The sequence below is a fragment of the Rhopalosiphum padi genome, chromosome 2, assembly GCF_020882245.1.
Source record: "Rhopalosiphum padi isolate XX-2018 chromosome 2, ASM2088224v1, whole genome shotgun sequence".
In the NCBI taxonomy this organism is placed as follows: Eukaryota; Metazoa; Arthropoda; class Insecta; order Hemiptera; family Aphididae; genus Rhopalosiphum; species Rhopalosiphum padi.
Genome location: NC_083598.1, coordinates 92,695,070 through 92,709,176, shown reverse-complemented (window position 1 = coordinate 92,709,176; position 14,107 = coordinate 92,695,070). Strand labels below are relative to the sequence as shown.

Genomic DNA, 14,107 nt, shown 5'->3' with positions numbered 1-14,107 from the left:
TGCATAGGTACCTGCATATGGTATAAATATATCTACAACGTACGTGAGAAACAAGCGTTCATTATTATTATTATTATTATTATTATTATTGCCGCCGGCTGCAGGGACGTGCATATATTTGCATGTCGAAGGGTCAAAAGACCGCGTCGTTGTCGTAATTTCGTGTGCATATATTATAAAGACGATACCTAGTTATAGGCTACAGTCGTCTACGTGGAGCTCTGCGTGATTCAGTTTCGATTCGCGTTTCGGATAATAATATTATAATATCCTATAACGATAATAATAAAAATAATAATAATATATTGTATAAGTAAAAAATATTTTATATTTATTGCTATATATCCGCTAACTCATGCTAAATGTAAGTATTTTGAGTACAGGGTATTTATAATATTTATTTATAATAATTGTGACATTGTGAGTAACATAGTTTGTATTACTCTGTATATAAAAGCGCTCGCCCCTACACGATATTACGTGAGGTGTATGTTGTACAGGACTACTACATCTGACGTCAACACACCGTGTCATTTCAAAATATATTACAGGTACGCTAAGAATTTGTTTATATTGTATATATATATATATATATGTGTGCATTTGTATGTTTAAAGGGTTCGTCCGAAGTTTGTGCGCATTTAAAAGAAGTATTTTATAGATTTGTATACATAAGTTTGATCGTTATCATAAACTTGAAATACGTACGCCATTTTATTCAATTATAGTTTTTCATTAAAACGATATTCACTAAATCTGAAACATCATTAACTATTATTGACGTTTCCCAAATAATTAACTGTTTGTGGTTTACTGTATGTACTGGATAGTTATTAGTTTTCTATCAATTAAAAGAAAAATATTTTTTTTAGCCACACCAAATTTTATATAAATTGACAAACTCATTTAATGTTTGTTTATTATTATAAAAAAGAAACATCAGCATACTATGAGAGAAATATTAATTTAATATTATATTATTATGATAATCATTTAATTCCGTGTGAAGAGAGTATACTTTAAATTTATACATATATATTAATTGGAAATGTATATTTTAGTACATTTATTTATACTTATGTTTAACAATTTCACTTCCCTATACAGAAATATGCATTGATGAACTTTAGATTTGATTTTTTAGAAGAGTTTTTGTCTTATACACAATTTATAATAATAAACTGTTATACCTATTATACTACAATATTATTATTTTTCGTACTGTAATCATTCTGTTTGCATCACGAATAGAAAATTTACTACAGGCAATGCGAAGTTTATACTGGTTTTGAACTAAAACTTAACTGTTTAACTGAAAGCCAATCGAAAGGGATAATTCACATGTTGGGGGAAGAAATAATGACCCTCGCATGCCCACTTATAATTCAGTCTATATAGTATATCTGGCCGATGGCGATGGCTTTGGATATTTAAACGTTTATATATTTTCTAAATAGTAAAAACCATTGACGAAAAAATCGTCTAACGCGTGTAATTATCAATTGTTTTTATTAATCCGTGAGTCTGTTTGATATTATATATATTGTTATGTTATATAATACATACTCTACAGGCATTTTTGTAGATCAGTATGCCCATTTCATTGTCGTTACTTATGGACGAGGTACATCGCGTGTCGGAATGAAATTAACTAATTTAATTGTTTATTCAGTGTAGATTACAATATTAAAATAATGAATAAAACTATACAGCATTAATTTTGGAATTGGTGCATAATTATTTTTAATTTATTCAGATCTCAACAAGTCTTTCCGTTTTTAATTTATTTAACTCAGTACAGATTGGAATTTCGTTTTTGTTTTAAATTCTTGACTTTATAATGTGTGTTTGCACGAACGGAATATTAACAAAATAGGTTGGCGAATAACGTATTTATTCAGTACAAATGAGCATTTATTTATAGATTTACAATATTTCAATAATAATATTATATTTATGCACGTATAATATAGAAATTAAAAATATACCGGAAGTAAAGATGTTTATTCGCCTTTTTAATATAGGGAAGTCGGTTGAAACACAAGTTTAGATTTTGTTTTGTATGACTGGAAAATTATCAATTTCTAGCAAATCTCAATGTGTTAAGTATTCTTAAATTATAGCTTTTGAATTTATTTGGAAACTAAATAATTACAATTATTCATTTTTTTTTAATTTTTGTTTTTTATTTAAAAAAATAATAATACAATAATAAATAAATAAATGAATAAATTGTATTATATTATAGTGTTGTTGTATAAAGATTCCAGTATTACAGAATTAGTTGAAAACTCGTTGTTCTAAAATGTGTAACAGGTCAAGATCATAAAATTAGTTTTTTAAATTTGATATTATTATAATTCACTTATACATTTTACTAAGCGTTGTGTAGAATTATCTGACGGATAATAAATTATTTTGTGCCGAGTCTTTCTATATACCTATACATGAATATATACCAAGGTTTTGCATCAAAACACTTAAATATATTGAAATTACAAATAAAATTTTCACCGTCGTGAATAGCTCAGCGATAATTTTTTAATGATATAAATTTATTTTATTATTATGTAACGCAGTATCTTTTATTTATTTTCTTATAATATATGTAATTTGTATCTTAGTGGATGAAGCGAGAAAAAATTAGATGTTTCAGTATTTATTTTTCGTTCATCGGTGGTTGCAATAACATCATCTTAAATTTTAGAGGGTGATAAGACTCTTAACTTAAGCTAACCGTATGTTTATTTATAGGTATTATGTGTATATACATAACGTGTATAAGATAAAGTTATAGTATAATTATAATAACTGTGTGATAAAAATGTATCACAATTCCCCTATATAATATCCTCAGGTATTATATGATATATTTATTATTTGGTTTAGAAAACTTAACATTTCATGTGTTATTAATTATTATTATGATAATCGTAAAATCGTGTTGATTATAAATAATATTATAATGTATTATAATATATAATCAATACTAAGTAATTTAACTTCTAAAACATTTTTAATTGATTTATTAGCTCCATAATTTTTATATTTTTAACAAGACATTTCAAGATACTACAGATTAAATTATTTTAATTTCGAGTTTCGGTACGCCATACAAAACTAATAATACTATACGTCTATACACCATACTATAACCATTACTAATTCTAAGCATTTATAAATATTGTAATTCGTATATAGATTTTATTAAATATAGAATTAGCCACGTGTGTAAAAAATTAGGAAACAATGGATGGAGTATGGAGTATAATATAATATTATGTATATCAACGGCGAAAGACGGCAACGGCATTACAAGACCCTTGAAACGGGTGCGTTAATGAATCATTAAATTTTTTTTTAAAACAGTGCCCCTATGTTGAATGTTGATGTATAATATTATGCGTACATGCATTCAGCACGTATTATAATACGACACGGACGTTTGCTTTCAGTTAATGAGCGGTGTTTATATTATTATATTATTATTATATACGAACACGGATTACAGTTACTGACGACGACGGGTGGTTAGCGCGGTGCGATCAGCTGGTCAATATATATATATATTATTGTTATTATTATTGCATGTGAACTAATAATGCATACTGGGCTATATTATGTTATGTATATAGGTGCGTAGATTTAAATTATGAATATACGCACATTGTAGAGACTGTAAGTCTCGTAATATTGTTTCGGTCGAGTAGAGTGTAATACACGCAAAGAGATTAGGTTAGGTAAGGTTCATTGTACAACTTATTTTTTTATACAATTTCGCATGTTGTACTTCGGATTTGACATAAGTTTGAAGGAAGACAATACTGATTGGGTTTTAGTTAAATAATTGGTTTTTAGTTGAGTATCTGCAGCAATAAACTATTTACCATAACATTGTTCATGGACTTTTACCACCCAAGAGACTATAAACTGCAAAAAGAAGCTAATTAAAAAGTTAATATCTCTTGCAGCATTGTAGAAATGTACGATACAAATTCCCGAGGGTTATTATTGTTAAAAATCAAAATAACGTTTATAACCGCTTACAAGACCATAAAGCTCAATTATCGAATTTATCTATGTGGTTTTGGGTGCTTATATAGATGCTACATATAGGTACTATTATTATATTAATGGATTAGTTTCAGTAAATAAATAGAAAATAAAAAAATCATTTAATAATATTATAATATGAATAATATGATTACAAATTTTTTCATACCAAGTAGATGGAATTGGAAAGATTAATGTAACTTAGAATAACATATTATTTCAATCGAATAATATTTAATTGAAAATATATAAAAATGTATTATTATATTGAAGACTATAGGTTAGGTTATAGGTATGATGGTATTTGTAAGTGTATTAATTATTCGAAGAAATTGAATTTATGATTCTAGATCTATAATTCAAAATCTAATATTATAATAAATTAATAACTGTTAGTAATAGTTAATAAATAGCTAGATAATATAACATAATTATTTTTACTTCAAAAAATATTGTAATATTAACTTCAGGAAAAATGTACATCTCAAACATTATATTATATACTTATATGTATGTCAACCGTAGAGAATTGTAAAAGAAGAAAAGAAAAGAATAGAGACATTTGAAATGTGTTGCTATAAAAGGATTCAAAAGCTGAATTAATAGGATCACTAAGGAAGACATTTTAGGTAGGATTTTGGAGAGAGGATCTATGTGGAAAAGTATATAATAAAAGGAGAATTGGATGGATAGGCCATGCTCTTGGATATATATATGGTGGGTTGCTAAGACTAATTTTGGAAGGAATGGTTGAAAGATAAAAAACAGAGGAACACCACGATTACAATATATATATATATATATATATGAGCTAGATTATAGAAGACCCAGAATGTATGTGACTCACATCAAGACATAAATAAGAAGGACAATAACAATGATGCACGGCAATTGCTGCAAACCAATCCTTGTAGATTTAAAACTGCAAAAGATGAACATAATTTTCCATAATATAATAGTAAAGGCACATTATTTGTAGAATCACTGTAACTAAAACCATAATATGTTTTTCATAAAAATAACTGTATGATGTTTAAATATTGGTGCTATAATCAGTAATATAATTTCATAAATCATATAATATATAATACTTGTATATTATATAGGCATAAGTTAAATTAATGTACGAGGGCGTTATATTTATTCTATATACATAGTGTCGAGTCATGGTGTCGGCATCACTAGCATTATTTATTAATATATTACAGATATATGTATAATGTGTATATAATATGTACTTATTATATATTATGTAAGTTTGAGTCGTGTGCAGGATTAGAAAATGTCCACATATAATATATTTATTATGTATACATGATATGTAGGAAATTCGATTTTCGTGGAATGACTTTTGCGGTGTGCCGTGCTACGATATACGGCGAGGGTGAAAATGCACACGCAAACACATGCGCGCGCACATGCACTACACATATCGTCGCAACGACGACGGTCGTCACATGCACACAGTGGCGGAGGGTTTGTAAAAGTCCCAAGAGATTATATATATATATATGATAATATTATACTCACCGCCACCACATGATGGCCGGGCGGCTGGCGCGTCCCGCCCACGAAAGCGTCCCGCCGACGTCACACAAGATGGCCGCCGCAACCCCGAAATCATAATAATATTTTATAATATATACACACAATATACGTGGTGGCGAAATTAAACTGACGTCACTACAGCCGCCGACGATTATATATTTTTATGGATTTTTTCTTTTGGTCGCACTAAACGAAAAACTATAACAATATTATATAATAATAATACGTATAAAACCACCAGTAGTAGTAGTGTGGTGTATATATGTATAGGATATATCTGCCGCTGCTATAAATAACTTTGATTGGAAATTATAATGAAAAACAAAGATAAAAAAGAAGAGAGGGAGACAGAGATAGAGAGAAAGAGAGAGAGAGAGTGAGAGAGAGTAAAAGAAACCACTCACCGCCGTTGCGTGGAAATTAAACCGCACCCTTGACATAATTTTCGGCACCCCGCCGCCGCTCATATCCGCATCATCAGCGCCGCCGTCATCCCATTAATATATATATGTATATAATATGCGCCGTTGCACCCGCTCTCGTTCGACTCAAGTTCATTAAACCCTCAGGACCGTCTGCTGACCTTGGTCCTTGTTTTTACCCCACTGCCACAATCACATTCCTCGTCCATCGCCCCGCGATTATTATTATTATTACATCGCGCGCGTCGCTCATTGACCAACGCAACAATCATTTCCGTTACTATAATGAATAAACTACTCACTTGCAGCAATACACACTATTGTTCGTGTAGCACAACTTGTATATTAGGTACATATATGTATACTGTAATCAGCATCATACCTTATGCATATTGTCCGCTTTTAATTAGTACCTATATTAACACCGTTTATATCATGTATAATATAATAAAATAGAATATAAATTTATCAGTTTAGCGCGTCACATGTTAATTATTTATGTCAGAAATATGATTTAAGATTCAGAAACAGTAAGTTTTGTTGTTTTTAAAAGTTAAATTGCACTTTATTGTATTGACAACTGGAATTTCAAAGTACTCTTATATAGAAAATAGATTAACCTCGCTACATAGCTATAACTTATTAATGAAGATAATTTAACACTTTATTTGATGGACTTGGGTAAAAAGTCTATAATTTGGGATAAAATGGACTTACACTAAGTAATAACTGTGTAATGGTATATATGATGGTATCGTATATATACTATAATAATTTCACATCACGATAATTAGGTATACTGTGGCTTGGTTCGAAAATGTGTATAATATCCTATAAGAATCGTGTGACTGTGCGATTGGTTTAGATTAAAAGAACCGACAAAAGGATTGTATATTACTTGATTATTTACATATTTAAAAAGGTAAATTCCGTTATGTTAAATACAAATGCTAAGTAGGCCTTACCTTATATCGGATTTCGAACCATTGAATATTGATGTGATACAGAGACACGATGTTCATATATACCTATTATATAATATGACTACACTACGTTTACTTACTATATTATGTAAATATATAATATTATTATTGTACTTTTATCGTCTATTGTATATTTGTATGCTTAGTTTATCCTAACCATATTTAATTGCATCTGCGGGGGATGTAGATTTTTGTCTAAACGTATACAATTGACGTTTTAATATACAGTAATAATTAAATCATTATATTGTTATAATATTGTCTTTTTTGTATAGGTACCTATAAAAGGATAATCGACTTGGAGGTATAGCGATAAAAGATAAATATTATGTTTATATGCGCGTGGTGACTATAATATTATAACTATATGGTATATTATTTAAGTATATGTGTGAATATTGTTTATGTATATTATACTAAACGTGATTTTTCATTTCCTTGCTACCAGGAAATATGGAAATGTAAATTATCCAGTATTAATGCACGTGATGACATTTAAAAAGAAAATAAGACAAATAAGTAGTGTGTCTGATATTATTATCAGAGCTCTGAATTTTACGCGCAAAATATGTACATTTGTTTTGGAAGTATAAAATACATATAGAATAAATTTTATTCGATAATTTATATTTGTTTAAAGTGTAACTGAATTCTAAATGTTAAATTTAAGTTTATAGCGCAAATAATTAAATTAGATTTAATAACATTTACAAATTAATTGTATTAAATGGTAATAGTTTAGTAGGTATATTATATATATTATATACTATGTAATATGTATACTATATATTGCAATATACTACATAATATTTATGTAATATTATAGGCACGTATATATTATCTACTATTTGTTATTTATAATAGCCAAGTACCTATATCATATAGAATTTCATATGGTATAGTCCCAAATATTAATATTATACGCCGTACAAATAAGTTCCAAATTTATTCTCTGTGGATGAAATTAATTTATTTGACGACGATATATATATATATATATAGTCTAAATTAATTGTTTATCAGTTACTGACTTCATGTTAACCCGTTTGGAGACCCGCAGTGTATGTGTTCGTATATTAACTCTATATAATTTTATAATACAGTCTATTCGATACATTTATTATATTGCAGTCGTTATAATAATAAACTATTCGCATTATATCATCGTCATAACACAGATAAATCTTTTTTTTTATCGAATAATAATATCACCGTGGGCGTAACGTTCTTTTTTATTTTTCGATTAGGTGTGCATTTATAGTTTTGGATCCAATAAGATCAAGCCAAATGATACTTCGCAATCGAATCGCGTTGACTAACGTCGTCAATAATGTTCTAATTATATTATATGATCAAAATATGACGCCTCGTCGATGCCTTCGTATTTCATCTATCATATTATTATCTAAATGCACGGAAAACAACACAAAAAGTCACTTCAGTCGCCGTCGGGTCGCGTATGCAATATGTATGTACTGTACCTATATAATATTATTGCTAACTAAACGTGTCTATGTATACTAACCATATACAACGAAAATGCCACGAACTCGACATTATCATAAGAAATAAGTACCTACGGGCTACTTAATGTAGGATACGAGAGATGCGGAAAAATGGCATTTTGTGTTTTGGTATAGTTCGCATTTTTAATGGATTTTTCGACGACGACGCAACGTCACGACGTTCGGAAAACTAAATTATTATGAGGTATATATATATTATATACACGTAAGCCTTTGATGGAGTTTTCGAGGAATACGTTTTATATACCAACAATATAAATATATATTCGTACATTGTATACCCCCTTAACTACCTCATTCTTATTATATGGAAGTATATTTGATTTTGATTTTATGTTTAAACTTTAAACTACATACTTTATATATATATATATATATATATATATATATATGCATATTTGTATTTTGTAGTGACTCGGGATAAAAGTGAAAACGCCTTCATCATGCGCCGAGTGTTGAATATAATATTTAATATTTTTCGATGGTGTGCAAAAATATTGCAGTGAAAAACTTCAATATAATAAAAATATTCTTTCAAGTTATTACATTCGTGCTTATCCCACACAGTTTTATTCGTTATTATAATATAATATAATATTTTAATTTATAAACCTATATGAGTTACAGTACGTCGAATATCATCATATAAAGGCACAATTATTGTAAACTACACTCAATTGCAGACTAATGGAATCGTCTAATGATCTAGACAATGTAAAATGCTATTTTAATATTATATAGGGTTTTAAGTATGTCCAAGAAAAATATTTTCAATTACGAACTCGAATTGTTTAAGTGTTTTTAGTTTTTACGTTTAGTGTGTTTTGGATGTTTTAGTTACGGAAGCGAGACAACGCTTACAACTTCGATACAGATTAAATAGAGCGTATGTGAAAACTATGATTTTGTGTATACAGATATATAAAAAAAATATAGACTGTATTTCTTAGAAACTATACATGGACTGTTGATATAATATAGTCATGAACCATCAGTAGAGTGATATAGATGCTTACATTTCCTACAATTATTTTAAACTCATAATATGTTTGCATCAAGTTATACTTACCTTATCATGATGTTTTTTTAAAGAAAATTTGGTTTTTAGATTGTGTTAGAATAACATAAATGCATTTTAATTAAAAAAAAGCCAATTTATATATAACTTTACCATTCTCCACGACCGCTATTTTTAAATTGATTAATAGTTTTCTATTGGGAATGAACATTTTCTCGAAAAGTTTATTCTGTCACATTAATAAATAAATGAATTATAATAATATATTGTATTAAATATCATAAGTTTATTCAAGAAACGTATATAAATACATATTATATAATAATATACGTATATAAGAGTCGACATGTCTTATTTACATTACCTCTCTTTGTGCGTACTATTCGTATAAACTAAAAAGGATAGAGGAATATATATATCGTCATATCGATATCTAACTAAACTTAACACCATGTTTAGAAATAATTACTGGTTAATTTAAAAATTGATAAATTTGTTAAAGTGATCGTTTCTTAATAATAATTATATTGTACTCGTATACGCAGATCATCTTGTCGTGTTAGTCCTCGTTCGATTATTCTCTTACTATAACCATATACGTTATATAATAATATATAGATATTTATAGGTATACTCGTCATTACTTGCCTATTAAGTTAAAATTTATACTTAAGTTTACATAAATTGTAATTTTAGTTTAAAAGTCGATTTGACTTTGATTATTATTAATTACATCGGTTAATTCAAAGTTAAAATTAATTTTTTTAATAAACGTTAACATTTAAATTGTTTGCATTTCAAGTTTAGGTGAATTAAAAAGTACTATAAACTGTTATTATTGATTATAATATTACTAAAGTATTACACGGTCTATACAATAAAAAAAAGTTTATATTAAAGAAAATTAATTTGCTGGCACAAGTATGGTGGAACCCCGTAGGTATATATAATATATATTTTATTTTCACATGCATATAAAAATGTAATTATTTATACAATTTACAATGTTATATAATATAATGAACCTACCTATATTATATTTTTACTAACGTGGGTAAATTATTATGGTTTTTTTATGTGAAAATGAATTATATCTGATTATATAATTATTACTTGTAAATAGAAACACGAAAAAATATTATAAATTCCTTTTGTGAAGTTTTTCAAAAATTATTTTTTACACTTTTTTCAACTGAAAATATACATGTATATATTATATTTTTATACTCGTCATATGCATATTCAAAACTAGGTATTATATTATTAGGTACTTAATATAAAAAAGTCTAGAGTTTAAAAAAACATTTATTGAAAATCAAATAAAATGATCGTATAAAACTAAAGTTGCTTAAACAGTGGTTATTTGGAATAATAGATAAAAACTAAAAAAAAAATATAATTTTTATGTTTAGTTGTTGGACAATCGCGATCGAATATCAGTTTCAACATTAAATGCGTCTTGTTTACACGGAAACACCTTGCAGGGATGTTCGTCGGTTATCGAATAACAAAACCAAACTGCATGTAACACATTTCAATACATAAAAACGTAACATACGAAGCGCAACGATAAGGTGATTATTGTTATTCGAGCTCATTTCAATATTCCGAGATACAAATTATAATTTAATATCAATAATAGTTTATCAAAAATTTTCAGTATCGAAATAACTACAATTGTAAATGCATATCCCCCGAGCAGTGGGCATTGCGACTTGCGAGTCATCAAAGAAGAATCATTGACAGAAAAATAATAATTAATGAAAACGTATTGTAGTGGCAACAACAACAAAATCATTGAGTATTACGTCAAATTATATATTTATATGTATCTATAGAGGTAGTTTTATAGATTTTACTCGCCTTAATTGCTGTACATCATCTAGTATCGGAACTACTATCCAAACAACCATGTAACAAAAATTCAAAATTCACATTGGCATTAATTGGGAACCTATAGTCCCTCAAAAACTCATTTAAGCCCCAATATAAATAATTGGAACCCAAGTTTCCTAAAATTGTCCTCGTCATTAATGATTATGATAATAATACGACGCTACTATACACTTATTATTGAATGTATATCTACTGTAGAAGAAGTTATAATATAGTAGTACCTATAACTGAAGTAGTGTTTAGTATTATGTTTGTGTATAGTATTATTAATGGTTGTATTAGCTGTAGTTTTTATAGAACCCTGTCCGTCGGTGCGATACCAACTCTGACTCGTTTGAATAATTGTTTTAATTACTATACAACCTAGCTCATATGATAATAATATACGACGTATACTGTTGTCACACGCTCGCTAACGTTCGTCAGCTGCAACAGCCGCTCGTAATAAAAAATATGATATAATGTATTATTATTATAACTCTCGAGACACACGCAGAGCGGTCACATATTATACTGCGTAACATTATAGTGCGACGAGCGCTTTTGATTTGGTAGGAAAAAATATTTGGTTGGAGCGCAAGAAAGAAACTAATTTTTTGTCTTCCTTAAAAGATGCTCGTGCGACCACCGGAGAGATCGTCTTCGTCACCGCCACACATGTGTATCACAAATGTCAGCGGGAGAGCTGTACGGGTCTGTTTTTTTCGCTCTTGTCTTTTATTGTGATGGCATTTTTTTTAGACGATTAATCGTCATTGCTCTCACTCACGCAAAGAAAATACATGAAATATGTTGATGTTTTCGGTCCATGTTATATTGTTTGTGTATTTGTATGGTGATTTTTTTAAGGATGCTCGCTTCATGGTTTTATAATAATATACCTATTTATTCTCCGAATTCTGATTTTTTGAATTTTTAGGACACTTTAAAAATCTTATTTTCAACACTATTGTCTATTTAAGATTGACCTAATATGATTATAAAACTACATATCACTAAACTAAAGCAAATATTTTTTGAAATGTCAATGTATTGAATTAAAACGAGTTCCTGATTATTTTACTGTATATGTTAAGGTACAAAAGATAATATTGAATATTTAAGTTTAATATTACAAAAAAGTATAATTCAAAAATGTCCACGAAAAATTTCACAAAGCAGCTGATGGAGCACTCCACTATAAAATTGGCAGAAGATCCACCAATCTAAGATTAAAACCATGGCTACCGCAGGATATTCTACTTGAACCTAAAGAAGACACTTCGGATTCAGATTTAGACCTAGACTTATAAGCCAACTAAAATGAATAATTATTGTAATTATCGTAAATATTGCTGTAAACATAATTGTGAACATATTAATCGTAAATTGTGATTAACATTGTAAAAATACCTGGTGTATTGACACAATTAAATAAATAAATAAATAAAAAAATATATAAAAAAGTATGAATTTAGAACCTGTGGCTATAAATAAAATATATTATGTTAATCACTATTTAATATTTAATCAAGTTAATTATCTTAAAATTGCCTATGTTTTATATTTAACCATTAACCAATGGTTTTAAACATATAATATTCCTAACTATAATTTTAATTTATTTTAATTTTCAATAGATTTATATGTTTAAGTATTGCATAAAATAGATTGACTCGGATACTACACGTTTTAATTTTGATTACAATATATTTAAATAAATTTGCTTAAAAATTCGCAGAGAAGGGGAGGGGTTGGGGTTTTCGTTTGATAAGGATGATTGCCAATAAGACCGTGAACAATCTATAAGAACCTACAAAAAAGAATCTTTGAGGAGCGCATACTTAAAAATTCCAAAAATAATTTTCCAAAGTAACAATTATAATTTAATCGTGAAAACAGGGTGAGCTAAAAAAAATCACGCTGTATAATATAGTTCGTCGAGTAGTAAAATTATTACGGCAGCGTTTCCGATTGTCCACTGAGTGGGTTCGAATACCTCTATTTTTAGAGGGATCACGCGAGAACGAAACAGAGCTGAGTGACTTTCACCACAAGCTTTGCGCGTGCACCATACTGTTTCTACCTATATACCATATTATTGGCCCTCTTCCACGGAAAACCGCTGCAGTGGAGAACGGACACGTTCCAAAATTGGACTACGTACACGCACGTATACGTCATGTGTTCACATATATGTATAACATTATATGTGTTAAGGAGAATCAATTATGTCTGTATACAGCAAACAACGTTAAATGCTTTTTAGGTCAACCTCGACGAGCTCGTGCAGTAATCTTGAACAACGACAAAATATCCAATCAATAGATCACGTTGTGTCTGTGTACCATATGCGTCCCTCCTTTATGGTTAAGAACGTCGATTTAGGTTCAATAAAAGAAAAAAAGGAAAGAAATAAAAATTGAAAGTGCAGGTAAAATGTATACGTTTTAAATTGCTAACATTTCATATATTTCATGATTTTGAAAATAAATTATGTATTTGTATAGTATAAAAATTACTTTTTTTTAATATCAATGTCTTTAGTATACCTACAATTCGAAAAAATATATTTTATTTGTTAATAAGCATTTCAATTTTAAGTTCATATGAGCAAAATAAAATAGCAAAGAGATGCTGCATTTTAAGTACTAACTTTATATTTGTGATCCACTTCACTTA

General features: G+C 28.3%; 1 long non-coding RNA gene across 3 annotated transcripts; it reads left to right on the top strand.

Annotated features, from left to right (window-relative positions):
• The first annotated feature begins 207 nt into the window (after positions 1-207).
• Positions 208-12,894, top strand: LOC132921471 (uncharacterized). 3 transcript variants are annotated; one of them, XR_009660886.1, is made up of 4 exons: positions 208-364; positions 458-551; positions 10,963-11,124; positions 11,211-12,894. It is a non-coding gene; the product is annotated as an uncharacterized LOC132921471 (long non-coding RNA). The 3 variants fall into 3 exon arrangements; XR_009660888.1 differs by lacking the exon at positions 458-551; XR_009660887.1 differs by lacking the exons at positions 208-364; positions 458-551 and adding an exon at positions 8,068-8,474.
• Positions 12,895-14,107: the final 1,213 nt, after the last annotated feature.